Genomic DNA, 25897 nt, shown 5'->3' with positions numbered 1-25897 from the left:
CTCCCTCTCTCTCCCTCTCTCTCCCTCCCGTCTCCCTCCCTCTCCCTCCCTCTCCCTCCCTCTCTCTCCCTCTCTCTCCTTCTCTCCCTCTCTCCCTCTCTCCCTCTCCCTCCCTCCCTCCCTCCCTTTCTGCTCCTTCCCTGCTTGTTCTCTTTCTCTCCTCCTGCCCCCACCTCTATCTCAAAATAAATAAATAAACTTAAAAAAAGAAACAAAAGGCCCAGGTAGACATGTCCAGAAAGGTGATATATCCAGTAGGGCTTGGTTGAGTGAGACTTTTGGGTGGTGCAGATCCTTGAACACATTCTCCACCCAGGACCTGATCCTTGGCCTGTCCCTAAAAAGTACTTCTTCCAATTCAGTGGTGCATCTGCTGTGGAAAACAGTATGACAGCTCCTCAAAACATTAAAAATAGAATTACCGTATAATCCAGCAATTCCGCTTCTGTACATACACCCAAAAGAATTGAAAGCAGGGACTTGAAATAGATGTTTCTACACCCATTTTCACAGCAGCATTGTTTACAATAGCCAAAAGTTAGAAGCATCCTAAGCGTCCATCAACAGATGAATGGATAAACAACTGTGGTCTGTTCATATAGTGGAATATTATACAGCCTTCAAAAGGAAGGCAATCGTGACAAATGTAATATGGATGAATCTTGAGGACATTAAGCCAAGTATAATAAGCCGGTCGTAAAAGGATAGATACTATACGATTCTGCTGTATCATACTGTATGGTATGATACATACTCACCCAAAAGGAGTCAAATTCACAGAGACAGAAAGTGGAATGGTGGTTGCCAGGGGCTGGGGAGTCAGTATTTTATGGGTGCCGAGTTTCTGTTTTGCAAGATGAAAAAGTCTTGGAGTTGGATGGTGGTGATGGCCGCACAACTAATGCCACTCAACCGTACACTTAAAAAGGGTTGAAAATGGTAAATTTTATGTTATGTGTATTTTACTACAATAAAAATCCTACTGCTTTCGTTACCGCTGCTACTACTGATACTAGTGATAATAAATGATGCGGCACTGCATACTTAACACAGAATAGCTCATGTAATCCTCCCAATAACCCCAAGTAGATACTGTTAACAAGTAGTTAAGGACTGTACTGAGGTTCAGAGAGGTTAATACATTTGTCCAAGGTCACACAGCTAGCAAATGGCTGAACTGAGCCTTGAAAACACAGGTCTGTCTGTCCAAAACCCAGTCTCTCAACCATACCTAGACTGCCCCACACTTTGATTAAAGCACAGTTGAACTTGACACTATTGACATTTTGGGTTGGTTGTGTAGCAGCATCCTGGTCTCCCTCCACTAGATGCCAACAACACACACTTCCCACCCCTCAAAGGGAGATGGCCAAAGATGTCTCCAGATATTACCAAATGTCCCCCATGGGGCAAGGTCACCCCAGTTAAACCCACTGGTTTAACAGGGGCCTCTTGGCAGCACAGAGGATATTGGACAGTTGCCGTCGCTCTCACCAAGGTGGATTCGCCAGCCTGCAAGTAGCAGATGTTCAAGCTGCTGCTCACAGGCTTCTGAGAGCCCACATTTTAAAGCTACGTCAGTGGCTGGAAATTAGCTTGTGCACAAAAGATCACTGGGGAGGGAGGGGGGGTCATAAATGCTTTCTTTGCCTGTTAAAAAGATTTTTTTCACAGGGGACCCCCCACTGCCTGCACCCCCTCACCCTTAAACTGCCCAGACACCTTGAACATCCCTTTTGGCATAAGGCTGGCCCACCCTTACTTGTAGCTTGAGCATTGTTCATTTGTAAGATGGTTCATATTAGCAGGAAAATGTCCACACAGGCCTGGGTACGTCCATACATGGTCCATACGTGCACATAGTGGAATTATAGCCTTTCAGTGAAAGGTGCCAGGACACTTTGTTGGATGAATAAAGAAAGTGGTAGAATAGGATCCCGTTTTTGAGAATAATTCTACCTATGAATGTACATGTCAGTTGATGCATAGAGAAAAGCCCAGAATGGACCAATGGTTTTGTTCCTATCTGTAGCCCCAGTGGCATAGCACACAGTAGGTGCTTAATCATTATTGATAGCTGAATCAGAGTGGAAAGACTGGGCTGTCAAACTTTCTTCTTTGTGTGCTTTTCCATCATTTGAATTTTTTATAGTGAGCGTATATTAACTTGGTGGCTAAAGGAAAAAAAAAAAAAACTTCCCCCAAAGAAAGGAAATTAAAAAAATAAAATTATGCCTTGAACTTGCTTAGCTCTTCCCTTCCTTCTACAGAGCTCAAAACCCACGGGCCCATCTTGCCTGAGCCATGGGAAGAAACAAGCTTGTGCTTTATGGTCCTTGTTTAGTCATGCATGATAACATTGGACTCCTGAAGAAAGCTGCTTCTTTATTTATTTCTCTCACTTTGGTTTTTCCCTTGGGCTTTTGAAGGGGGAATAAACCAACAGGCACTGGGTGTGGACAAGAAGGCAGTTAGAGAAGGGGTTGGGCCCTGGAAAATTCAGTCTTGCCGCTGCACCTCAGGTGGGAGGCCGAGGGCCGGACCAAGTGACCTTTAGGTGGGGGAGGGAGCTTCCATTCCTGTGACTTTCTTTCTCTGTGGCTTCAAGATCCTTCCAGAGCTGCCCAAGCACTTGGAGGAGGTGGGGAGCATATGGAGGTCAGAGAGGAAGAACAAGGAATAGATCAGGGGAGGGGGCGGGGGAGCAAGTTTCAGGACCACAAAGAAGAGGGGTATGTCATCTTTATGTGCAGTGATGGAAGAGGGTGAAGAAACACCCCCACCCCCACCCCCACCCCAGCCTTCTGATTTCCAAATATTCGAAAGGCCTTTGAGTTTATACAGTTGCATCTCAGATGTTTTTTAAAGTTTACAACTGACCCGATTTGTAGAAAAAGATAAACACCCTTCCTATGTTTGGAGTCATATGTAATTTTTATCTCTTGACCTTTAAATGTAAGCAGCAGTAAAATGAAGAACTATTGCAGTCATTTAACACTCTGGCTGTACTAACTGGTTCCTGCCTGAGAACCGTGGTTTTAAATTGGCTAATGCAGAATACTTGCAGAGCTAATAATAATTCAGATTACTCCTGTCAGCTATTCCGGTTTCATGGGTAATTTAGTAGTTGAATAAATTTTTAAAAAAATTCATTCGTTACCATGCACTGTTATGAATCAGTAGATGGTTTACCATTGGCAGCAGTAACTGTAAGAAGATTTAAATTGCTACTGAAAAGGATTTGAGTGAAGGTAATGTTTTATAATGTTCTAAGCCATATGCACTACTTTCAGGCCTCATCAGTTTTACATTGATTCCTAGTGAAGTGTTTAATTGCATCATGAATGCAATATAATTCAGTTCTTTCTGCTAATATGGTATATATCTCAAAGTGATATACAGCACTGACAGGGAGAATTCGCAGTTTCGTCCGGATTTGGGAGGGCAGTGAGAATTGGGCGCCTACTGGATGCATGGAGAGCAGGCGGCAGAGGGGGAGGCTACAGCCTGGTGCCATCTTGCTAAGACTGGGTGGGAGGGGGTGTCATGAGCTTGTGTGGGGAGGGGGAGGCTGTGTTGTCACCAGCCCTCAATGCTGACGGCCAGCCAGAGAGGCGTCTGGTACTGTAGGCCTTCCCTAGGAGGGCAGGGAGATCTCCTAGTGGGCTTACTAGTCACATAAGGCTGGCCAAGCCCACTCCCGCCGTCAAATGCTCATGGATTTCGCCTGGCCATCTCACTGGCCGTTTCTAAGTGGTTATCAGAAATTGGGTTTTCTGGGGCACCTGGGTGGCCCAGTTGCTTAAGCCTCTGACTCTTGATTTCGGCTCAGGTCGTGATCTCATGGTTCATGAGTTCAAGCCCCACATCAGGCTCTGTGCTGACAGTGTGGTGCCTGCTTGAGAGTCCCCCTCTCCCTCGCTCTCTGCCCCTCCCACACATGCATGTGCATACTTGCTCATGTTCGCCAGCCTTCTCTCTTCCCTCTCAAAATAAATAAATAAACATTAAAAAATAATTAACACAAATTAGCCTCAGATACTATTGATGGCTGCCTTCAACTGGGAACCACTTGATATCTTGGTTCTGAATTTTTTTTAAAGTATGTTTCAGTGCATTCATTTGCTCAGGCTGCCATAACAAAGTACCACAGACCAGGTGGCTTCAACAACAGAAATTTATTTTCTCACAGTTCTGGAGTTTGAGATCAAGGTGTCAACAGCGTTGATTGCTTTTGAGGGCTCTCTCCTTGGCTTGCAGGTGACCATCTTTGTGTTCACCAGGCAGTTCTCCTTCTATGCCTGTCTGTGTCCAGATTTCCCCTTTCTCTAAGGACATCAGTCATATTGGACTAGGGACCTCATTTTAACTTGATCGCCTCTGTAAAGACCCTATGTCCAAATAAGATCACATTCTGAGGCAATGAGGGTTAGTACTCCAACATAGGAATTTTGGAGGACACAGTTCAGCCCCATAACACCCTGTATAGAAAGAAGGCGTGTGTGTGTGTGTGTGTGTGTGTGTGTGTGTGTGTGTGTGTGTGTGACTGTGGCAGGGTGGATGAGGGCTCTCAGTGAAGGGAACAAGGGAACAGTGCTAACTGTACTCTAATCAGAAGGCTCTTTCTGTCAACCCCTGTGAATGATGTGAAAGTCAGACTTGCTTGTCACGTCAATCCCTTCTCCAGCAGGACCTTAAAATCAGAGTTCATGCATTTTCAGATATCTGATTATTGTGCAGCCACAAAGCAAACGCCTAGGACCCGGGGCTCCCCCCTCAGCCTGGCGCCTCGATGTAATCAGAGCCTCCTTTTTATCCCCACTCTTGAGGAAGGCCAGCCAGGCCACCTTTTTGATCATCGTAACCTTGATGCAGAAGAATAATTTATCCATGCCCCCGGACAAGGAAATTGCAAAATATTATTTATGAAGGTGAGCCGACACGTCGTAATTCTGGCCCTGCATTTCTGGATGTGGCTGGCCAAGATGGGGGAAATGTGGGTGATGTTTGATAATAAAATGGGACAGTGTACCCATGAGATACAGGTGTGGGAGGAGCAGGGAGTCAGGCATCCCACAAGAGAGATTTCAGGGAATGAGAATTACTCTAGAAGCTGACCCAAACTGTCTTTCCATGGACTCTCAGGTCAGAAGTGGAAGGTGAAAAGTCTCCAGGATATAGAGGCTGGTGTGAGAGGGGATACTGAACAGCACTGTGGGCAGGGAAAGTCACGGGGATCTTCTTTTGAGGATTGTGGCCTTGGTTTGGGGAACTTGGGAGGTTTGCAGTACAGTGGTTATGAGCCCTGGTTTTGGAGCTAGCCAGCCTTGAGTTTGAGTCCTGGTTGTCTATAGCTTTCTTTGTAGTTTTGTGACATTGAGCAAGTTAGGTCACTTTTCTGAACCTGTTTGTTCATCTGTACAATAGGATTAATAACAAATCAACCCAAGTGTTGCCTCGAGAGTAACATGAGATAATGCAGGTAAAATGTAACTGTCTTTTCAGTGGGCCTGACTCCTTACCTAGCAGCAATTAAGTTGAGTGTCTAAGGATGCAGCTCTGGAGCCAGATAGCTCTTAGACCTTAGACTAGTCACTTCATCTCTCTGAACTTGCATTTTCCTCATCTATCAAATGGGCACAAAAAAGGTTACAATTTCCTAGGGTCCTCTTAAGGGTTGAATGACTGAATAGAAGGAGAGCATTTAACAGTGCTTGTCTCATAGTAAATGCTCAGTAAATGTTGGCCATTAATATAAGTTCCTAGGACATAGTTCTTGGCAGTCTTTCTTCTGAGAAGCCGTTCCCAACCTTGACTCGGATTTAGAGGCAGCCTGTCTCCCATCTGCCAATGCTGTCCTGTCGAACAACATGCTTAATTTAAAAATCCAATGGATTTGCATTCCTTATGATTTGAAAAAGTGCTCTGAGCACTGAGAAGTGCCCCATAAAGGGGCAGAATATATGTTCCCCGGGGGAACCACTGCAGCATCTGTCCACCACAGAGGAGATGGCAGACCCCAGCAGACCCCAACATCTCTGACTGCCCAACTCACAGACCGGTTGTGGCAACTAAGCACCACGACTCTTAGGCATCAGCCGTGGGAAGTTCAGCCCAGTAAATGTTTTGCAGTCTCTCAGCAATTTGGGGTTCTACCAAATTAGCGTTTGGTATTGAATTAGTATTCATTTTCTCTAATATGATATAAAAGTATAATCACATTAGTGACTTTTATAGCATATTAGATTATACATTTGGAACACGTCCCCGCCTGAAGCAGCTTTAGGCAAAAAAAAAAAAAAAAAAAAAAAAAAAAAAAAGTCCCGCCAACAACAATAACAAGCAAACCATCTTCCACCCTGGCTCGCAAGCCCGGGCTTTTCCAGCTGGGCTGCAGCAACCTGGATAGAAAATTCTCTGCTCTCTGCCTCCTGGTCCCTACAGAGAAAGAATTTTCATTCCACCGCCATGATTTGTGAAGCATTGAATTTAAGACCTTAATAGTCGTTCCAAATGAATGTTTCTTTAATCCCGGGGCAGAAACGCAGGCTGTGGTTGAGATGTAATTAATAGCACTAATTACTCTTCTCTCCCTCCATCCACTTTTCCTCCTGCCAGCATCCCCGTTCCCCAAGAAACCTGGCAGGAACACCAGAAATATTCACCTTTTGCTCCAAAATGTCCCTGGACAGAGAAACCAGGGCTCACCCCAATCATGGCTCTCTGTTTTGAAATATTTTCCTTCTGCCTCCCAATGGTTCCTCTAGTTCTGGGACTCCTGGGCCTTCCAGAAGTTTAGATTTTTTAGGACCTGTTTCCAGCCATCATGGTGACTCAGCCAGTTGTGAAGGGTGATGTCCTAAGGAGGCAGCAGCACATGGCCTGACTTTCCTGAGCATTTTTCTCTGGACTGTAACCTCATTGATGCATTGGTTCAAACATAGATGATGTTGCTTACAGACTCCCCAGGGTGCCTGCCTTCAGAGGGACCCCATCAAACCATTTTTCACTACAAAGAATAAAGGATGAAATTTTTTTTCTACGTATAATGAAAGCAAGGAAACTGGTCAGGAGAGCTAAAATGATTTATTTATACATTGCCTCGTTCCCAAATAATTGAAGGCTGGGTAGACTCACCCGGATAGGCTTTGAACGTAGGTTGCATCTTGCATGCGAACTCTGAGAATTCAGCTGTAGTAGCTTCCTGGAATGTCACATTGAGAAAGATTCTTAGACCACATTCCGGGTCAGCAAAAGAGAGTCCCATTCAGTCTATAAACATCTGATGTGCCAGGCACTGCTGTAGGCACCAGTGCCACTGCCTCCAACTGGGTAGCCAAAATCCCTCCCCTAAAAGATTCATATTCCAGTTGGGAGAAGCTGACAATAGATACCAATAAAGCCAGGTCATGCAGGGCTTGAGCACAGGAGAGAGTTGGCACATCCAATTCTAATTGCAATGGAAAGCCATTGGAGGATTTTTAATAGGGAAGTGCCAGTATCTGGTTTATGTTTAAAAGATAAAAGCTTTTTTTAAAACAATCACTCTGGGAAAGGAGACAGGGGGGAGAAGTTAGAAGGAAAGGTTCAAGGTTTTTGCAGGTGTCTGAACAAGGAATGGTGGGGGATGAGTAACCATTGATTTGATTTGAACTCTATTGTAGAGATCCAGCTGACCAAATGGGCAATCCATTAGTAATGTCTGCCACAGACGTGAGAGGTGACAGTGAGCACTTGAATGCTATATTTGCCATCTCTATAAGTCATTTTTAGGCTGGTGAATGGAGCTAGAGAGGATGAAAGGGTCACTCAGAGATAGTAATCCATGGCTTTAGTAACAGCTACAGATATTCCAGGGAAATTTGAAGGAGAATATTCACTGACTGTCCTTGCAGACATTATGGGGAACTTAGGCATAAGATGCCATATTGTCTTAACTAGAGATTGTCCAGGGATCAGTAAAGCAAATGGGACCTTCAAAAGACCGATATTAGACCAAATCCCTGTAGAGATGTGCAGAGGACCAACATGATTCCATAGAGACATACTCAAGGAGGTTCAAAGAGAAGAAGCTAGGCAGAAAGCCATCAGTGGAAACAGTTAATAGGAAAACAGGTTTTAATTATCTCAGGTGAAAACAGAGGATCAGAGACAATCCCCTCTTCTCTCCACCCTACAAATAGGAAGGACTCAGCAGTGTTGGTGGGGGGCAAGAAGATAAATAGCAAATAACCAACTGGTGGCCCCTTTGGGTCCTCTTCCCCTTCTCCCACCTCCTCCCCACTCCTCCTCTAAAGCTCTGTCTTCTCTTAAGATCAGACACTTGGCAAAAGTCAGTCATCATGTGATTTAGCAGGGTGAAAAGTCAGCTTGGCATTGGGCAAGGAACTGGATTTGGAGAGGGAAGAGCCACTTGAAAAGCCTGGAGCACCTACATGATGCTGCAAGACTGCAGTATGGGGAGCCCCGTGAATCCTGTTACACAATATTTTTAAACCATTCAGAATAAGGGAAATTTGGTGAGATTATGATATTGAACAGGGCTCTATGTGTAATGTATAACTTTCTAGTTTTAAAAAAGGTATGAGGACAGGCTTTGTGATTATAGTCCAGTCTCTTCAACATCCATTCCTAGGAAGAGTCTAGAAAAACTGTTAAACTATAGTCTCTGTCCTTGTGCCCTTGATTCTCACAGTTGGCTGTGTGGCTTCAGGAGCATCCAGCCCTAGACAAACTTAATTTCCTTCTTTGACACAGGCTGGCCATGAAGATAGAGGGTGCAGGAAATAGGACCCACATGAGGCCTCTACCCCAGCCCCTTCCCCTCAAGCCTGGAGCGAGTCATGCAGACCCCTGGCTCTCAAACCCAACTGATGTTTGGACCCCTTGCTCCTACCCAGAAAGGTGCTGACAGCACCCACCTGGGAACTCAGCCTGGCCTCTCGAGCCAGAATGCTGGGCCAGCTTGGAGAACCCCTGGAGTATCCTATTTTGAAATACTAATTTTCAAGGATACATTACTCTATAAGCAATATACACATCATCTTTTAAACTGAGACATTAAAGATGAGCATAGAGTGAATGGTAAATCTCCTCAACTTGTAGCCCCCTTTTGTCTGCTCCGCATTTATTTGTTTTTCCAGGACACTTTAACCATAGACAAGCATACAAGTATAGCCCCTTATTAAAATAGAAAAGAGATTAGGGGATTATTCCTTCCTTCCTTCAATACTTATAAAGTGCCTACTGTATGCTGGGTGCTGAGAATATAGCAATGAACAAAAGAAAAATTGTCTTTCAGGATATGAACAGTCTAGGAGAGGGCTGGGGGGAACTGATGAGAAGCATATAAACAAATAGAATAAAAGAATCACAAATTGTGGTCCTACAAAGCAAATCAACAACGTGCCATGGTAGAGCAGCAGGGGAAGGGGGTATTTAATGGATTATGAAATATAAGGAGTCTGCCATGGAAAGAGGTGTGTGTCTGGATGTGAGGTGTGTTTCGATGTCTGGGTAGTGTAGGATGTATCTGGGTACGTGTGTTTTTATCTCTGTGTCTGGGTGTGTGCTTCTTTACCCCTGTGAATATCTGAGTGTCTGGGTTTGTGTGTGTGTCTGCATGTGCACGTGTGTGTGGATCTTATCAGAGAGGGTTGTTCTGGGACCGAGAGCTCTTGTGACCAGAGCCAGTGGAGGTTGGAAGTGCAGGGGGAGAGCAGAGCTACACTTAGCTGTGCAGGCTCCTTAGCTACATGGGGGGGGGGGGGGGTCTGGGTTTTTGACTCAGTACCCACAGAACTGACAGAAGGCCATCCAAAAGCATTATTAGGGATCTCTCTGAAACAGTATTATGGGGGCAAGCACATGGCCTGGAGGAGGCTGGGTGGGGGTGGAGAATGGTTTGGGCTTCACTAAAAGTGGAGGTGATGGGGCTCACTGGTAGGTGATTTAATGTGGCAGAATGGAATGAATGGAAATGCCTCCCGGGCTCCTGGCCTGAGCATCTGGATGGATGTACCACCTTTTCCTGAGATGGGGAAGATGCTGGGAGAAAGAGTGAGGAGCAGACAGGAGCCCAGGGTTCCTTCTTGGCCATGGCAGATCTGAAATGGCCTCCCAGAGGGATGTCAGTTCTTCAGGGGGGTGGGCCATTGGAGCTCAGAGTCCTGTGGCCTGGAAGTGAGTCCTGGGCTGGGTCCTTAGAGGACCTGGCCATGTCCAAGGACCAGCTAGACCACCTTTCCCTGGCTCTGAGGCCCTGAGCAGAGCATCGAAGGCCCCCATCAGTTATGTTAGCACAGCACTGATGCAAGAAACCATTAGAGGGATGTCTGCTCTGGGGACCTGGCCCCAAACCTTAGCAGCAGGGAGCTGTTTGGAGCTGGGGTATTTGTGGGCCTGGGTCTCCCAGCATCCGAGCTATGGAACAGTAGATCACCTCCCCAGAGGCTGGGACAGGCTTCCCAGAGGCCAGTTTCTGTTACCCTTAGCTCAGAAAGTAAAGGTACATTGCATTGCTAAGATGATCATCTCTTGTGTGCCTTGGTTGAACGTAATCTTTAAAAGCTAGAGCTGATCCTTTCGTAGTTCTTAAGCATGATGATTGGGTGTTCACACTGTTATGTGACACGTGCCTCCCTCAAATCTTGTTAAGACCTTGTCCCATTACCCATCTGACATAAGAAAAAGAAAAAAGCTAAAGCTGCTGAGCATTTTACTGTGTCAGTCCTAACGACCCATAAGCTGAGTTGATCCTCACAACAACCCCTAAGGCAAGTTCTGCAATGATTCCCATTATACAGGTCACGAAACTGAGGCTCAGCAAAGTCGTGGTTGCACAGCAGTGCGTAGACAGGATTTGAAACTAAGCCAGTCTAACCGCAAAGCCCGTTTTCTTAGTTTTCACATGCTGTGCCAAACGCTTGCTATAAGTTATCTCTTAAAGTCACAGGTACTCTTCAATGGGGTTACCATTGTACCCATTTTGCAGAGGGGGAAACTGAGGCTCAGAGAGGAAACACCTGGGTCAGGATCACACAGCTTTTAAGTGGCAGCACCAGAATTTGAACGCAAGAATATAAGAAACCCTGAACTTTCTTTTGAATATGGGACATGCCTCTGACTACCAACCCCTGCCTCCCTGTCTCTACTGGCAGTAAAGGTCTCTCATCCCCCCAGCCCAAAGTGTCCCAATGACCCACTGAGGGCAGGAGACAAGACTCCGTCCTTGGGGCTGCCTCAGCAACTTCCTAGGCAGGGCTTTACAAATTAATGAGAAACATCAGAGGTTCGTGGGCTCCTTAGATTATGATGGGACCTGGTAAGACCCCATCTCAAGAGAGGTGGGTTTATCACTGGAGTTCCTGCCTGGAGCCCTTGGTGGGCAGGGGCTGGCACTCATGTTGGACTTAAGTAGCGTTAAAGCCCCTACTTCTGGGACATGAAGTCTAAGCCAGCTCATGGGGGTTTGGGCCACTCTGTCCACTGGGAGACCCCAGTGATTCATTAGGACAGTTCTTTCCATCAGAGCATTGATGGGACAACGCTAAACAGCTCATGAGCAGTGGGGACCCTGTGTGGGATTCACCATTCACTTTAGCATTTATACTTCAGAAAATACGTGTGCACGCATGTGTGGGTGTGTTTCCAACCAGTAGTTGGAAAATCACACCCTGATTTAGAAAATCTACCTACTGAAGCTTCCAGAAGACCCTTGTTTGATTAGCAGAGCTGTTAAGAGTATGGGATTTGGGGTCATGCTACTGAATTCACAACCCAGCTCTGTTGCTTGCTGGCTGCCTGGCCTTGAGCTTGACTGCTCTTAACCTCTTCAGTTTTAGTTTTCCCACCTCAATGCATATTTGAAGAAGCAAACGAGTGCCTAGAACTGAATCTGGTATAAGCTGTGCACTCAGTTTATGTTAGCTAAGTGCTACAATTGTTGCTATTGCAGTCTAAAATAAGTTTTTCTGGAAAGGGGCAGATAGTAAACATTTATGCTTTACAGGCCATGTGGTTTTTAACTACTAATCTCTGCCACTGTAACAGGAAAGCAATCATGGACAATATAATATGTACATGTGTAGATGTGGTTTCATCCCAATAAAACTTCCCTGTGACTTATGTATGAACATGGTGGGGAGAAAAGTCATTTTTCTTCTGGGAGAATGCGACCCTGGGAAAGCCAGACCTGGTGAGAAAGAAGAACACCTCAGAGGGAAGCAGGGCTAAGAGAGAGAAATCAAACCTTGTCAATATTGTTTGAGCTGCTGGATCTAGCCATGCCTGAAGCGACTCCTGCATTGTTCAGATAGGTGAGCAACAGTTTCCCTTTTATGCTTAGGCTACTTTGAGTTGGGATTCTGCTGCTTACAACCAAGAGTCCTAAATTATCTAAGCCTCTGCCCCAGTCGGGTATAACTACTTACCTGCTGGTACCTACTGACTCACTCCCACTCTTCCCTGCCAGGATCAAGTTTATGACACTACCCAAGAGCATCCTTTAGTCACAAACATATAACTTTCTTTTCCTGTGGGGGCTTAAATAGTTTCATTTTCAAGGTTACAAAATCCTTAGCAAGTAGGTGACTTCATTTCCATAAACTTTAGTCCTCTCCTGTAAAATGAAGTTAATCACTGGACCAGTGATTAGGGTGTGTTAAAAGGGTTAATATTTATAAATGCTTGGAACAGTCCCTTGTACCTACTAAGTACTACCTAAGTATCTGCTGTTGCTACTACCTGGAAACGGAGCTCACAGATTCTAGGCATTTTCCTGACAGATGAAGGAGACTATCAGGCAGGGATTGGTCTTTCCATATTCCCAGCACCGGTGCAGGCCTGGTATTGAGTGGGCACTTGGTATTTGTTGAATAAGAGTTAGAACAAGATAAGGCAGTCATGGAGAGTGGCAGTGAGAGACCCGCATGGATTGCGGCAAACTCTGAGGTGTTTGTGATTAGGAGTCAAGCTATAATTGCTTCGGGGATTTATAAAACCTTGAGACACGGAGGAATGTTAGGGGACGCACAAGCAATTTAGGGATTTGAGTGTTTGGGATTTAGGCCTTAGCTACTTAAAGTGTGGTCCACCACGGACCAGTATCAGCATCACTTGAATGCCTGTTAAGAAAGGCAGGGACTCGGCCCCACACCGGACCTCTGGAATCAGAATCTGCACTTCGACAAGATCCTGGGTGATTCTCGTGTGCATTAAAGTTTGAGAAGTGGAGAGGACAGGCAGATGCTGCGGACGTGGTCCCTGTGTCTTGAGGGGCTGCTTATGGAGGTGAGGATGTGGGGCATGTGGGCCTGTCAGCTGTTTTGTTAGGAATGCGTGCTGGCCTCTGCCCTTTGGCACAGTGGGTCACACCTGCCCAGACACACTGCTGGCCCGGTAAGTGGACTCTGACGTTGCCGCACAGTGGTTTGAGAAAACTACCACCCAGCTTCACTTCTTAAAAGTAAAATGAAAGGTTCCTTGTCCTTCACTCCAACAGTCCCTGCTTTGTAGGCTTGCTAACTTTGTGCAAACAGTAACAGCAATCAGCGATATGTAGCTTGTGATATCATACATGTTGTGATCTCTTTTTCCTGATCCTCTTTTATCAACTTAATCCTGACGAAATGTGGATGACTTCTTAAAAATCTTCTCAAGGTGTCTGGCTGTCTGTGGTGGGGAGGTCATGGCGGGGGCCAGGTCAGGGTGGGCACGGTGGGTGTGACTGCAGGAGGATCCACAGAACCAGAGGAGAGACACCTCACCAGGAAAGTGGCCTCCAGATTGAACAGAGGTGGGCACAGGTTTGAGGGGGAGGACACACACTCACTATCACCCATCTTTACCAAAAAGTGAGTATTGTGCTAAACGAAGGTTGGGGACTGGGCCACGTGCAGAGAGCGAGCTTCGAAATCCACATGACCTGGGTCCAAATCATAGTGCTGCTGCAGCCTGCTGACTGTGTCATCTCAGGCAAGGAAGTTTGTGTCTCTGAGCCTTGCTATCCTTGTCTAGAAAATGGAGCTAAAATATCGCTGACCTCATACGGGATGTAGAGTCAGTGAATGCAGTGGTGACCAGAGCTGGCTGATAAGAACCAGCTGTTCTTCCCAGTTCTAGGTGTAGGGTGACGTCACACTGGGAGCTAGAAGTTGACCATGGTAGAAGAATTTACACACGGAAATGGTACACATCAAAACTTCTCTTTTTTTTTTTCCCCAGAGAACTGGTTGTTAAGCATTTACCAGCACGCTACTTGTTAAATGACAAGTTGTATTTAAATTGCTATGCGCAATGCTTGGTAGTAGTGGTTATTACTATTATTAATTATAGAACCACAGGGCACCTCCGTGGCTCAGTTAAGCATCTGCCTTTGGCTCAGGTCACGATCTCACAGCTCATGAGTTCGAGCCCCACATGGGGCTCTGTGCTGACAGCTCAGAGCCTGGAACCTGCTTCAGATTCTGTCTCTGTATGTCTCTGTTCCTCTCCTGCTTGTGCGCTCGCTCTCTCTCTCTCTCTCTCTCTCTCTCTGTCAAAAATAAACATTAAGAAATTTAATTATAGGACCCTAATATTATATAAATATTAAGGTGGTTTCATGATTGGACATTCCATGTGTTGACTCTGCATTTATTTTAACTGCTTGGAGGCCTTTTCTGCTAATCCTCTGGTCCCTAGCCCTCTCCTGGATAGCTGATATTATTAGTCAGCTGAGTTCCAGATAGATGAAGTATCTTACAGGTGCCCCAAATGAACATTTATTGAGCATGGACTAAATGCCAGGTGTTAGGAAAGCACTTTTCATATATGATCTCATTTAATCCCCCAACAACTCTGTGAGGCAGAAACTGTTATAAATCACACTGTGTAGGGGCGCCTGGGTGGCGCAGTCGGTTGAGCATCCGACTTCAGCCAGGTCACGATCTCGCGGTCCGTGAGTTCGAGCCCCGCGTCAGGCTCCGGGCTGATGGCTCGGAGCCTGGAGCCTGTTTCCGATTCTGTGTCTCCCTCTCTCTCTGCCCCTCCCCCGTTCATGCTCTGTCTCTCTCTGTCCCAAAAATAAATAAACGTTGGAAAAAAATTTTTTTTTTTAAATAAATAAAATAAATCACACTGTGTAGGCACAGATGGGGCTCATAGAAGTTAGGTGACTTGCCCCAGGTTGCACAGCTGCTCAGTTGAAGGTGCTGGGCTTTGAACCCACGCATTTAACTCCGGAGGCTGTGATTTCACCAGGTATCTACCTAGAGGTTAAATGTGGAGGGGGCAGGTGCTTGGGTCCTTGGGGTGTGGACCCTCCTTCTTGCTGGGAGGCTTTGGGGATGGGGGTGGGCAGGGTCGAGAAGTCCTGACTGTGTCCGCTTGGCTGATGGCAAACAGTCCGATTTTACTAGATGTGTGCAGGCCGGGTTCTGATTGGCAAGAGGATGTCTCTGTTGGAAGGGAATCTTGGCCACTTGCCTCTTGGCAGCAGGCTCTTGGCTACCACGTGGGCTGCCATGCTGAAGCAGTGAGAATTATTCGGCAACCTTGCCTGGGATAGTTTACAGTGGGCCGGGGGCTCTGCCAGTCTCTCAGGCAGGCTGGCAGAGAGAGCAAGAAAGTGAGCGCTGCCACAGAGAAGCCCACACTCAGCTTCTTCGCTGTTCTTCTGCCCCTGTCTGTCTCCATCTCTTGCCATCCCTCAGCCTCTCCCTCTGCCAGGACTTAAGGAGCCAGTAGTACGACAGGTGGTTTGGCAGCAAGGGAAACGACGTCTCCTGTCCCCACAGGCCTGCATTCCCTCAGCTCTACTAAAACTTGAGGCCTTTTGCTTCCATGGCTCCCAGTTTGCCTGAAGATGGAGTTCAGACTCCTTGGTTTGGCTTGAAGACTTCTCATGGTATGACCCCTGCCTCCCGGTTCTTCATCATGCCTCCACAGGAGAGACTCAACTTCTTGTTTTTTCACAGTGTCTAGCCCAGAGCTCACTCAGAACATGTGGTTGAACTTGACTTACTTTGGGATTTGCATTCCTCGCCATGACTGTGTCTTAAGGCTGATTTTTCACATGCCAAGTGCTATGCAAGCTTCTAAATATTTTCTGTTCATATCTCATTGATGCATAACAACCTCACAGGTAGGCCCTGTTTTTTCCCCCATTTTACAGAGTAGGAAACTGTGACACTGAGAGATTTAAATTACATGACCAAGATCATCCAGCTAGGACATGGCAGTGATAGATTTGAACCCAAGTCAGTCCAGAGCTCAAGCAGGCTCCAGTGGGATTTTCCTTAAACCACTTTGTGAGAGCCTGTCACCAGTTCAGTGTCATCACCCCCATCCCCGGCGGCCTTGCCAGCACAACAGCCCGCTTTGCTGGCTTCTCACATCGCCCTAGCTCTGCTGTGTCTACACATCCTTGATGAATTAACCTTGGCAATGCCAGCCTTGCCTTGTCACACCAATAAAGTTAGTGCTTCAGAGAACTAGGTTGTGGAAGGTATAATGGACCCCTCTCTCTACCTGTCTCTTTTTTCCTGCAGATTCCAAGGTTCCTTGGATGTTTAGGAGAAGAGCCAGAATGTTCCTTATGGGGGTAGGGTGGGTGTGGAAACAGGAGAGACCCCCGCATTGGTTCCTTCTAAGGGAGACCTCCTCCTTTGGGGAGACCCAAATCTCATTCCATCTGTCGAGGGTGGCCTGTGTGACTCTGCTCACCAGGGGCTTGATTGTCTCAGCATGCCCCCACATTGCTCAACAACAGGACGACATTCCTGTACCAAGGCAGAGGGGAGTCGGATTGCGTTAGCAATTCTCCATCAGACTGTGTCATATTCGGATTGTATTGTATTAGGAGTTGTTTCCACTAATGTGATGAGAAAGTTGCTAATCTGAGAAGACTCCTGCATTGTATTAGGGAAAACAAATATTAATGTGATGCGATGGGAAGTGGCTAATAAGAAACTAAGTTGCTAATATGACACGATGGATCGGTGGGAGGAATTTGGGTCGGGTGCTTGAACTTTTCTGGAATGTGTGATGGGCAGGGCCAGAGGAGGGCAAAATGGCAGGAACTTCGTGTTACAGTCACTCAGAAGTAAGGTTCCATATCTGAGCCTCTTCCTCCCCTACCACACCCAGACCCTCACCCCTGCACTGTGTTGAATAGTGTCCCCCAAAAGCTCTCATCCATGCAGAACCTGAGAATATGACCTTATTTGAAAAGAGTCTCTGCATATATAATAAGATGAGATCATACCGCATCAGAGTGGGCCCTGAATCCAATGACTGGTGTGTGAGGAGAGGACACATAGGGAGAAGGCCCTGTGACTATGGAGGTAGAGATGGGAGCGGTGCAGCCCCAAGCCAAGCAAAGCCCAGGACAGCTGACCGCCACCAGAGGCTGGAAGGAGCCAGGAAGCCTCCTCCGCAAGAGACTTCAGAGGGAGCGCGGCCCTGCCAACAGCTGACTTTCAGACTCCCGGCCTCTAGAACTGTGAGAGAATAAATTTCTGTTGTTTTAAGGCCCCCATTGATGGTACTTTGTTATGGTGGCCTGAGGACACTAGCCCCAACCCCTTTCCCAGTAACACCCTCAAAAAGGAGAGGCAGGTTCGGCAACATCCCTCTAACTCAGAGACAGCAAAGCAGCTTTGGGGGGGTTCCTCCAGCCCCAGGGCTGGCCTGGCTGCTTGACCAGACCCAGGGGCGAAGGCTTGCTATCTTTTTCTGCTTTGTTCTTTGCTTAAAGGAAAGAAGCCTCCTCGTTCGCAGGGCGGTTGGCATATGGGCTCCACAGCCTGCTTCGCGGCACGTTAATATGTGATTAAAGGGGTCTTAAAACACCCATTAGTCCCCCTCTGGTATCTAATAGCGCTTTTGGATTTAGAACAGAATATTATTTACTCATTAGCTGATAATAGATCCAGAGTACACGCCGTATATATGGGGACAATTATTAGAACGTGGGTCTGCACAGAAACCTGGTTCCGCTGCTGTGGCCGGTGGCAAGACAGCAGGGCCCAGAGGGCAGTGGGGTGAGGGGTGCAAAGTGACCCATGGGACCTCCAAGGAAAATAGAGAGCCTGCTATTTAGAGGTTGTCTGTGGTGGCTTGCTGCGGACGGAAGCAAATTCCAGGTACAGACGGTGGGGGGGCACTTGAATGCCTCAGTGGAAGGGGAGGGATTGGTGGTGGTTAGAATTTGAGGTAATCAGTTCCAAGAATTGGGGTGCCAACAATAGCAGGCCCCCACAGTGGTGAAGGATTGAACCTGAGCTTTGGGCCTAAGCCTCCCAGGATGAGATTATTAGTCACATGGCAGCCACCCCCAGAATCACAGAAGTGGGGTGACGTGCCCAGGACACACAGCTGGTAAGTGGCTGCAGTGGAAGCAAACCCAGCTCTTCTGATGACCAGACCTGGGTTCTTTCCAACACTTCTTTGTACCCGCTGCAGAAACTTCTTGGTAATTCAAAGTTTCCCTGTCTCCAATGGAAAGAGGCACTTTAACACTGTTTCCTATAATGTTTTGTTTGTTGGAAAGGCGAAAATAGTGGCAGATTGTCCCTCTACAGCGTTTGGGTCCTTGATCTACGGCCAAATGCACTAGAAAGGCTTGGGTGGAGGGAAACAGAATGGAAAGGAGTGTAAATGCCGTGGGAGTTGTTTGGGCATCTCCCAGGAAGCAAGAGGAGGCCCTGGGGAAAGATCAAGGAGTCACAAGATCAGGCCTGTGTCTGGGATCAGCAACTCTGGTGGAGGTCTGAAAATCAGTGGAGGAGGAGGGAAGAGGCAGGGAGAGGCCCGCAAGAGGTTTCACGGTAGCCCTGGTGAAGCCTCACGGGTCTGAACCAGCAGGTGGCAGTAGTATCAGAAGGAGGGAATGGATGCTGGGATACCCCCATCCATAGCGGACATCACAGGTCTCAGTGGCTGGTTTGACTTAGGGGTAAAGAAGATAGCAAAGTCAAGACAACCCCCAGTTTGATGGACAGAGTACAGTGTGTGGGAAGGAAAGTCTCCAGTTTGATAAGCCTGATTTTCAGGTCATCGGTTTGTAGTGATTCTGTGAGCGAATGCATGAACCTCTTATGATGAAAGGCACAGCATAAGCCTGCAGTACAAGCACCAAAGATAGGACTGAGAAAGCACTGAAAAACCTTGCCTTTAACTCAGACTCGCCTAGGCTTTTCTCAGACACGCCAGATGGAAAGACAAGCCGGGCTTGTATGAAGGTGGAGAGGTCTCTCTCCAGCCCAGTGCAAGCAGTTTGAGACTTTCTGCCTCCTGGTTTCCTGTGCAGGGGCAGGTAAGCCTCCACCCATGTCCCTGTTTTTCACAGGTGGGGCCAGGGGGTTTATATTGAACACATACAGGAAAGGAGCAGGGTGCCCTCTCTGGTGAGTCGTTCCATCATGTGCCCACAGAGACACTGAAGAAGTCAGAGATGTTTCCAGCAAGGTCACAACTAGAGGCCAGACATAACCTATGTGTATTGCCCGAATGAAGAATAGGGCTCCCTGATGAAAGCTTAGCAGGTCTCTCCCCACTTCCCTGGGAAGGAGCCAGAGAGAAAGCAGAGCTTGGCAAGTTTGTCCTTTGGTCCATCTTCTCTAGATGTGTGGGTCTACACCTCAGCTAGATAAATAACCAAATAAGTAAACCACTTCCCAGTGGGTATGTGGCATATGCGTGAGTGTATGTGTGTTTGTGTCTGTATGTGTGTGTTTTAATAAAGCTCACCATGAGCCAGATATCAATTTCTGTCAGAGAGACGCAGAGCATCTGAACCAGAACTAAATAAAAATAAACATTAAACAATTATTGGAATTTAGGTTTATTTAAAAAATCAGCAGGGTTGAGGGAACAAGCCACCCATTAGCGAGGCAGAACTATCGGGCCTTTTAACAACCCGCTGGTTCTTGGCTGCCAGGGAGATTTGGGCTGTACAAGCTGTGGAAACTCCGGATCCTATTGATTAAAGATGATGCGGTAACAGGCCAATTATATCGTCGTGGCTGCTTGCAGTGCTGGCCGACGCTGGCTACCCATTTGTCTTTACAGAAACGGCTTTGTTTGGGGGGCTCTGGGAGGGCAGTTCAGTGTCCCCATCCTGAGCAAAGTATTCTTCCTCCTCTGGTCCCTGCAGTTGGTAGAGGCTCCAATGCCCGAGCTCTCCCGGATTCTTGCATTTTTCTCCTCCCTGTCCCCTCCACAGACATCCATAGTTCATAAGGAACCTGTGTCTTGTCAACCAAATCAATGCAAATAACCGGTGAGCGTTTCTCGACTTTTCAGTAATAATTGATCTTCCCAGAACTGATAGCATTTGGAAAACATAAGTAAGGAGAGCAGCAGCGAGCCAGATGTCCACGTTAAGAGAATATAATTGCTCTGAGTTATAGGAAAGGAAGTGATTTCCCTTCTAGCTTTAGCTCCAAGAGAGCAGAACAAACTGCCATGGAGCATCAAGAAGCTTCCAGTAAACTCAGGGCTTCATACAGACTCCGTCTCTCAGCCTGTAGATTCAGACGACTGTGGGACAGGGATCTTCCAAGCTGACAGGCAGATTTCCTGCTTGCAATTTTGTCAGTCTCTGGGTTTTTATTTGGAAGCTTTCTGCACAGTCGCTGTTGGGGAAGGAGAGAGAGGTTTGCTGTTCTTCCAGGGGGTGGTCCAGTTTAGCCACTGTGCTGTTCATCCACCGGATGGGAATCTCCTCTCTGCTGGTTTGCCTTCCCCCCCCTCCCCCGCCTTCTTTCTAATTTGATGGTCATTTCCAGGCACTGCTGTAATTGGTCCCTGACTCGACTGGAGTGATATTTAGAAGGTCAGACGTCAGATGGGGTTGGGGGTATTCTATGGATTGGTGGATGGCGAATAGGATTCCCAGGGTTGTTTTCTTTATGAACGTCTATCATTCTTCCGGGATGCCTTCATTTGTTCTCCATGCATTTATTTATCTGTTCATCCAACACATAGCTACTGAGCACTTGCTCTCTGCCAGGCACAATTACTTGCTGGGGCACATTGGTACCTGCCCTCATGGAGGAAGCTTCTAGTCTAGCTATGAAGAGACACAGACGTGAAACAATTAATTATTACATCATAATTGCAGTAGTGCTTCATAGAAATAAGGAGCAGGGAGTGGGGACCCATGACAGTAAGAACCTGACCTTATCTTGGGGGTGCTGGTCTTAAGGAAGTAATGCCTAAGCTGAACCTTGACACAGGGGGTAGGACTGACCTAGGCCAGTGGTTCTCAGACTTGAGTGTGCATCAGAATCAGCCGGAGGAGGACTGGTTGAAAAGATTGCTGGGCATCGCCCCAGAGTTTCTGATTTATCAGGTCTGGAGCTGGTCTAAGAATTTACATTTCTAATAAGGTCCCAGGTAACACTGCTGCTGCTGTTGTCTAAGGACCACACTTTGGGAACCACCAAAGTAGGCAAAAGACTGGAAGGAGAGGGCGTCCAGGTAGTGGGAATTGTGGAAGCACAGGCCATATAGTTGGCTTGGCACTTTCCAGGCCCAGAATAAGGGGCAGAATGGTAGGAGCAAAGTAAAGAGGACTGTGGAGAGATGTGCTAGAGGAAAGCATAGGGTCCTGGCCCCATAGGGCTTGCAGGCTGACCTGGAAAGTTTGGATTTTATCTGAAATTGGACGGGAAGCCTGGGCAGGTTTTAAGCAGGAAAGTGCCAGCATCCAGTTTGTATCTTGAAATCCTCTCTCTGGCTGCCAAGGCAGGAAGGGGATGGTGGAAGAGTGGCTTGCATGAAGCCAGGGAACCTCACGAAGAGGCTATGCAGGTATCCAGCTGGGAATTGGAGGTCACTAGACCCGCTGGTGTCACTGGGCATGGAAAGCATGGACATGTCTGAGAGTGTTTGAGTCCAGGCATCCCCTTCCTGGAAAGCCTTCCGGATCAGTTTGAATCCACCCATCAATCCCTGAAACCTGATTTCTTACCTGAAGAAGTCATATGTTGACACTGACCTTATCAGTTCCTTGAGGGCAGGTCTGTGTGTGTCATATCTGCTCACACACTGAGGCATGGGTGGATAACAACAAATACCTTATCATAATTGGCAGGTCATGAACATTTGTTTACCAGCTAGGGTCACATCTGTAACCTCATTGGATTTTCCAAATACCCTGAGCAAAAGGTGGAATTGAACCCATTTTTCAAATGAGGCAAATTGAGGTTCAGAAAGGACAGGAGATGCTCCCAAGCTCACCCAGCTGAACTGAAAGAAAGGCAAGATTCTCACTCAGGCCCAGAGTGCCCTCTGGTGAACAGACTAAAGGAGCCATGACACCTCAGCCTTTAGACAGTCACCAAATTTCCCTTAGTAAGTATCAAGGGCCTTACTCAAGGTGACAGGGCCAGTCCACCAGAAATATTAAATAGGTATAGAAGAAATTGGCATTTTTTTTGGAAATAAAAAATGGTCAAATAGCAGTTTCCTATAGTTCAACCTAAAACAAAGCATGCAGGGGAAATGTTGCATTTCTAGAAAATTCTGCTGCAGCATGAAGGATAGGAGTTGCAACGTAGTCTAAATTGTCTCTGAAAGCAGCTTCCCACACACACGGAAGCTGATGAGGGGGCCGTACAGGGATGCAGCATCTTAGAATCAGTCTATAATGCAATCAATTTTGTATATCCCTGGTGAAACAGCAACATTTATTTAACGTCTTTTATAGAGCAGCTGAGTTTTATCACAAATCACATTCCATTTCTATTCAGCTGGGACTCCTTGAAGGCTAAAATGCACTTACTTTTCTCGGAGGAAATTTACCAATTCCTCAATAAAGACCCATTTGCCTCTGTATGTAAAATTGACACATTTATTGAATATTAAACATTTAAGGTTTTTTACCCAGCTCCCCCACCCCCTCACCCGCACCTTTTTCCACTTTTCCACAAAGCTTCCCAGTCATTAGGGAGTTCCTCAAGGTGGCAAGAAATGGGTATTTTCGTGCAGAAATGGCTGACATTTAAATTTGGGTCATTCTTATCAGTGGGAAATGGTCAAGTTATGTCATAAATGTATAGGGCGACATCCAGTGCCTCGGAGCAGCCCCTTTAAGCCCTGTGCTTTTCCCCTGTCATTGTGGCTGGCTTGGTAGTCTTGGTCACGCAGCAGTACTGTGTTGAGTTTGCGACAAAAGTTTTTTTGTCCATACTTGTAACGTTTGCAGAAGGCAGGGGCAGCCTCCCTGACAATAAATTGTGCTAATTAGCATGAGGGCCTATTAATAAAGCGAGTTTTCTTTCATCCATGTTCCTGAATGGTCGGGGACATCAATTAAAGTCGGGGACAAAATTAAAGTGTGCGCTTGGGACAATGTCTTTTCACTGCCGGTTGCAGTGTTTTTGTTTAAAAAAATAAGCAGGGGGCTGGGCCATTTAGGGAACTTGTTTTTGTGTCCTTAACATGGGAGAGGGCTGAACTGTTGAACTTAGGTCTCAAATGCTGGGTCCAGATTTTCTGACTGATTCTAAATCAAGGCAGTGATAAGTCGGGTGGGTCCTTGGCCCTGGGGTTGGGGCTGTGCTTTCAGAGTGAAAGGAGAATTGTTGTGTTTGAGGAGTATCTTCCAAATGAGGTTTAAAACCCGCCAGACACAGGTTTTGAACTGGTAACTTGCCCTCTTACCAGCTTTGTGAGCTCAGACAGGTGATTTACCTCTTTCCACCTCAGGCAGCGTTAAATGAGATAATCCATGGAAGGTTCCAGAAGGAACCTCAAACTTCATTGCTGTCCTGGGAACTTTATCCAGTGTCAGGTTTGTATGGAAAAAGAAAGGTCATTGCATCCAGCTCCCTGTTCTAGGCTTGATTTCCCTTCCACAGAGCCCAGCAGTTAACCATTTACGCGGGGAATCCTTTAAGGACTGGGAACTCACTTATCGCTATCAGGGCTGTCTTCCTTACAGTGACCTGAAACCTGCTTGTGTGTAACTTCCTCTGCCCATAGGGGTCTGAGCTCCTCTCCTGTTTTTCAAATATGTAAAGGTGCCCCTTCTCTGAGTCCTCTGTTCTCCAGGGTAAATTTTCCCCCAGCTCTGGGTGTCTCAACCTCACACACGACCGACATTTTGGACCATATAATTCCTTGTTATGGGCTGTTCTTTGCATTGTTAGATGGTTAGCAACACCACTGGCCTCTACCAGCTAGATGCCAGCAGTAGCACCCTCCAGTGTGATTGACAGTGCAGAAGTATCTCTAGACCTTGCCAGATGTGCCCTGGAGGCCAAAATCACCCCCCCCCACACACCCACACACACACACAAACACATTGAGAAGCATTGTTCTAGAGTTTCTGGTTCTCCCCATCCTGGATGCCTGCTAAAGGCATGACACCTCACCTAGGAGGCTTTCACATCCTTACGTTTGAATCCCCTCTGGCATGTCAGCATTCCTATGGTTTCTGCCTCTGAAATGTTTTTGGTGCCGCTGGGAGCAGAGCCCACTTTTGCCTGGCACAAGCTGAAGCTGAAAACCCAAAAGCAAACATCAGGAGAAACCAAAATAAAATCACGCTTTTTTTTTTTTTTTTTTTTTTTTTTGTCTGCAGCTGTCTCTGCAAAAGGCACATACCACCAGGACTGGAGGGTGACTGGGCCTTCCTTGTTAGAACCTCTCTTTTGAGAACAGGAATGATAAGGTCTGAATGTATTCCATAACTTTGATCTGAACGGGCAGAGCCACCTTTTCAGAACAGAAGGTCAGTGAAGGTTTCTCACTGCAGCTGGTTCCAGGTCTGGGTTAGCATTCTGGCCTTGCCACTGACTGACTACACCTTGGAACCTCAGTTTCCTCATCTGTATAATGGGTATAAAAGCAACACTGTCTCAAAGGGTTGTTGCCACGATTCAAAGAATTGACTCATGTGAAGTGTCCAGTGAATAGTAATCAACCAATAAATAAGAGCTACTATTTTGTGTTATTGCTGTTGTTTGCAAATAAGAAACACACATCCAAGGAATGAGAATAATTCACTTAAAGTCAACAGGCAGGTCAGTGTGAAAACATTGGGTTGAGCGTCTTTTTTCTGAAAACTCCAGGGTTTTTTGCAAAGTCTGTCTGTGCATACGAGGAGATTCGAAGATGATCCATTTTATGTGATTCTCACCCCATTAACAGCCCGCGGTTTTGCCAGAATATCCTCTTTTCACTTTCATTTTAAAAACCAGCCAGTGTAATAAATCTTGCCCCGAAATCTCAGCAGCACATCTTGGCTGGAGTGTATGATAAATCTAATATACTGTGGCCTCTCTGTATGAGATACCCCTTCACAAATCTGTATTTTTGGCGGACAGCCCCATGGTCTGGCAGGATTATGATTTGCTCTTGGTTTGACAAGTCCAGCCCTCTGACTGGGTTATCTTTGTTTCACAACTTCCATGGCTCCAGTGTGGACCCATGACCCCATCCCCTCTCTGTAACCTTTCCTTCCATCCTTCCTTCCTTCCTTCCTTCCTTCCTTCCTTCCTTCCTTCCTCTCTCTCCCTCTCTTGCTCTCCTTCTCTCTCTTTCCTACAAAACCACAGATTTAGCTACCCACCCCTGTCCCCATGTTTCAAACAGGGAACATACTTAGAACTGGATCTGAATTTGAAGAGTACACATCTGGAAAGGGAAAAGGACACTGGAAATTCAACATGTACCTGGATTCTTTTCATGGGGAGTTGGAGCACCCCATGGTTCTGCCACATGGTTCTGCCACATGTGGACCATGTTGCCTTGAGGGACACTGAAAAGGCAGGGGTCCCCACTTTGATTATTCAACATTTCTTAAGTGCCTACTCTGTGGCTGGGTATACAAAGGTGAATAGAGTTGGGTACAATGGGAGAAGTAGACGTTTATGATATGGTTACCTTGTAACAAAGTCAAATT

At 46.7% G+C, this 25897-nt stretch overlaps 1 protein-coding gene and 1 non-coding gene across 8 annotated transcripts in view; both read left to right on the top strand.

Annotated features, from left to right (window-relative positions):
* Positions 1-25897, top strand: part of CUX2 (cut like homeobox 2) — a 285742-nt gene that overhangs the window by 120899 nt on the left and 138946 nt on the right. The gene's annotated exons all lie outside the window — the stretch shown is intronic.
* Positions 10579-10682, top strand: LOC121010502 (small nucleolar RNA U13). Its single transcript, XR_005781211.1, has one exon. It is a non-coding gene; the product is annotated as a small nucleolar RNA U13 (small nucleolar RNA).

This window comes from Herpailurus yagouaroundi, unplaced genomic scaffold, assembly GCF_014898765.1.
Source record: "Herpailurus yagouaroundi ecotype Mexico unplaced genomic scaffold, PumYag 191, whole genome shotgun sequence".
NCBI lineage: Eukaryota > Metazoa > Chordata > Mammalia > Carnivora > Felidae > Herpailurus > Herpailurus yagouaroundi.
This window is presented reverse-complemented; position numbering and strand designations above follow the sequence as displayed.